The sequence below is a fragment of the Acyrthosiphon pisum genome, chromosome X, assembly GCF_005508785.2.
Source record: "Acyrthosiphon pisum isolate AL4f chromosome X, pea_aphid_22Mar2018_4r6ur, whole genome shotgun sequence".
NCBI classification, from domain to species: Eukaryota; Metazoa; Arthropoda; class Insecta; order Hemiptera; family Aphididae; genus Acyrthosiphon; species Acyrthosiphon pisum.
Genome location: NC_042493.1, coordinates 40,620,915 through 40,625,061, shown reverse-complemented (window position 1 = coordinate 40,625,061; position 4,147 = coordinate 40,620,915). Strand labels below are relative to the sequence as shown.

At 29.2% G+C, this 4,147-nt stretch overlaps 1 long non-coding RNA gene across 2 annotated transcripts; it reads left to right on the top strand.

Moving 5' to 3' along the window:
* The first annotated feature begins 3,211 nt into the window (after positions 1-3,211).
* LOC103309184 lies at positions 3,212-4,147 on the top strand. Of its 2 annotated transcripts, none has more exons than XR_510633.2 (3): positions 3,212-3,665; positions 3,752-3,847; positions 4,097-4,147. It is a non-coding gene; the product is annotated as an uncharacterized LOC103309184 (long non-coding RNA). The 2 variants fall into 2 exon arrangements; XR_510634.3 differs by having other exon boundaries at positions 3,248-3,665; positions 4,067-4,147.

Here is a 4,147-nt window from a genome sequence, read left to right as displayed (position 1 = left end):
CTACTGGTATTAAAAGTACACGTGTATATAAAGCCGTGTATTTTTGTGCCTTTATATTTGATTATATAATTATTATAATAAAGTTAATTTCTACTACATCTACTACTTACTACTTACCAAGTTTGTATTACTATACTATGACTTTGAAAGTATATGTGTATTCATGTATTTTATAATACACGTGTATTTCGAAATACCCGAAAAAATAAAATAAAAATAACATCCGTGTATTACACGTGTTTCATAATTACACTTATATACATGTATTTGAGTGTACGTGAAATAGTAAACCCTACACTATATAGTGTTTATAATTTGGAAAAAATATAAAATTTTTAACTTTTACGATAAAAATTAGTTTTGCGTAAAATATCCTGTTTTTTCTTAATTTTTAAAAGTGAATACATACCTTCTATTTTTAAATCTTTTAGATTATCAGGTACTTTTGGAAAATTCTGAGTTTTTTGATTTTGGATGGTTTTTTTTATTGATTTTTCCTTAGGAAGTTCTTCAAGAACACTTTCTGAAAGACCCGTTACAGCTTCGGAAAATAACTGCGCAGGCGTAGATTTTGATATTTTCGCTTGTGTTTTGATATGCATTTTTATTTTTGCGGCTTCAATTTCATTTTGACATGAAAGATGACTATGTTCGTGATCAATTTGAATTAAATGTTTTTTATCCAGAGAAGTTTTTAAAATGCATGGACATTTGTGGCTATTTTTTTTGCAGCATTTCCACCTTATAAAATTAACACACTCTTTGTGTACAACATACATAAACTTTCTAAATGCTAACTTTTCTTTGCCCTTCTGGCTCTCAAAAATATCTAGATTATCCATAACTATTCAAAAAAAAATTAAAAGAAATGTTTAGCGAAATATATAATGTACCTACGAAAGAACACTGTAATACACCACTGAGTACGGTGGAATACAGAGAAACGAAAACACACAAAATTGACAAACTTTATAAACTACCTTTATAAATGAGATTATTAGAACATTAAAGATAAAGTTATTGGTACCTTTCTTATCCGTTATAATATGTCAATGTACCTAGTTATTGTATATCTGATCGATATGACAGACAGACCGTGCTCTGAATCGTTTTTATCGTATAGGTACACAATAATTTATCATTGAATCCAAAATTAATATTATTTGTGGGAACATAACAATTGTACGTAGGTAATTGGTATGTTATACATTTTTTATTGATTTGAGTTCAATTTGCAAAATTTCATATTATGGGGTTATTTCTTCCGTGGTTATTTTTTCGCGGGGTTATTCTTTCGGGGTCTAAATTTCCGGGGTTATTTTTTCGCGGTACCGTGCAGCTTGTATCGACACCATTTTATTTCTACACTCATCCGGCGTGATTGCAGTTGAAATGTGATTGGAAAATTCACTTGCTATTTGATTCCAAGCGTCATTTTTTAAAATCTTACTATAATGATTTTTGTTGGTAGGTCCCATATAATTTCCTTACTACGATATATTTCAATAAGTTCTAATACATTTGCATTTGTCCAGTAGAGGCAAAAAATTAATAAGTAAACGAAAATTAACGACTATATAGTGTTTTCTCGGAGGTTAATCGGCAACTAAATGAATTAATTTGTTTATACTATGATGAAATGGTAAAATAAAATGTACTCTGTGATTTTGTATATAAATATATTAATTCACATTATAGTAACAATATCATACGACAATTCCAGTTATAAATAGTTATTTCGACAGTCGATAGGCATATTTTTTTTATAGCCACATATAAACATCCTTTATTAGTGGTGTCACTAATATCCGGATTCCAATACTATTCGGATAATCCGGATATCCGAATCCAAATAATAAACGGATAAAATCCGAATAATCCGGATATTTTAAACTTGTTGCTTAATTATTTGTTATTTAATTTATAGGTATTAAACTGTTTTATTTAAGACGGTAAAACTTAAAATTTAAAAATAATAGTTTGACTCAAAAATGTTAGTAAAGTTATATCATTTTATCATAATATGTAAATATTTATCCATGAGAATATTAAATTATCTCAAACATATTAGGCGTTTTTGCAATATAAGTTTTATCTTATTGTGGATATTAGTGTTAGATTATATTTTGATTAGATAAAATTATTTCAACTATCGATTTTATGATCGCTCTAGTCGTAATGGCATTTAATGTTAATTTTCGTTCTGTCTGTATTTTATTCGTTAGCTATCAACATCATAAGACAATATTAATATAAATATTTACTTAATTATTTTATGTTATATTAATATTATCGTTTGAACAATAACTATGAATCGTAGTAACGTTTGGAAATATTTTAATCGCGGTGAAACAAATGAAACAGCGACGTGTAAAATATGTAGTCAAATTTTGAAAAATATGGGGTCTACTTCTTCTTTGTGGTATCACTACAAATCGTGGCATAATACTAATAATGGAATCGATGCAGTATAATTAACTGAGGAGAGGTAAACCATCATTAATTATTTTATGTTAAAAATAGGTAATAAAACTCTTATATAATATTCTTTTTAAAATTTCTAAATTTTAAACTTAAGTAGGTAGCGAAACAGAACCAAGCCCGGATTAAGGGGTGGGCAGGGGGGGCCATGGCCCCCGGACCTCGGTAGTTGGAGTTTATTTAGGGGCCTCAGATTTTTCCATTACTTTTTTCGTTATAACTTATAGGAGGCTGTACATAGTACATTGCATAAATCACATAAAAAACATCGACGATAAATCTGCTGACGACATTATAATCAATTACCTATGTCAAATAAACCTCTGATAATAATTCATAATAATAATATTATACAGTTTACTACCAAAGTGTATAATGTGTATAACACCTAACCGCATATTGCTACACACATTTCCAGTAAACCCGTTGGCCGTCACCCATCTATCGAACGGGCAAAAGCTATTTTTGTACACCAGTATACAACATAGAGTAAAGAATATATAGAGGGGCCATACCGTATACCACGGTCTTAGAAGATAAGGTCCGACGACTGTCCCCCTCCCGCCCATTATCTGGTATCCGCTTGTTGAGGCAGTTTTAGTTCCTATTTAACTCACTAGCGCTGCAAGTTATACTTATTTGAGGTTATGTATTTAATTATTAAAAACGATCATGTCATGTCCGGGCCGGCAGGCGGCATGCCGTACTGCCGTAGTGCTAGTCAAATACTAGTCGATACTCGATCTACATCATCTACATATTCTAATGTCTATAAACTATAAACATATGAACCGACCAGTTTACTGTGAAATGTAATAATTTATTAAAGACATTTTAATAATTAATATATTGAATAACGTGAACATTTGAAAACATTAAAATATAAAATAATAAAATATGCCATAAGTACTGATACAGTTGTTCCTTATTAGGTATATAATTTTAAATAGGTACGTATTTTCACCACCCATCATGGTGTTTTAAGTTTTACAAAACTTCGCAACTTTTTTTTTATTTCTGTTTTCCGTTTTTTTATTTTTATTTTCCTGGTATGTGAATTGCCTCATTCTCATTCTCACGTAATAAATAACAGCAAATGAAATAATATTTTCTCCATGAGTGACACAAGGGAAATTTGTTATGTGCTTTTCATTGATCATATCATCAATTATTAGATCAAAAACGTGAGTTGATGAACAATGTTTCATAAAACTTTTATAATTAATATATTTGGATGAATTAATCGCCCTTTTGTTTTCATATTGACCAGTGTCGCAGACAATTGCTGAGAATAAACCTGTGGAGTGGCAAAAGCTGACTTACAAATTGTACAATCATTTATGTACTTCAACAGTTGTTTTGATAGGTAACCTGAAATCATTTTAAAACTTTTTATTTAAATTTTGTGCATCAATTAAAATTGTTAATATGAATAAAATATGACCTGTTAAAAAATAAATTAAACAATCTATAATTTCCGGTTTAGTATAATCATGTTCAACAACATCATTGAATTCCCATTCTTTTTCTACAATGATATTGTTTAATTTAGTTTTTAAATTTTCAACCAAGTCATATTTTTTAGGTTGATAAATATCTTTCAAATCTGTCATAGATATAATTGGTTTTAATGGAGAATCATCGTGTACAGTACAATTTCCACTCT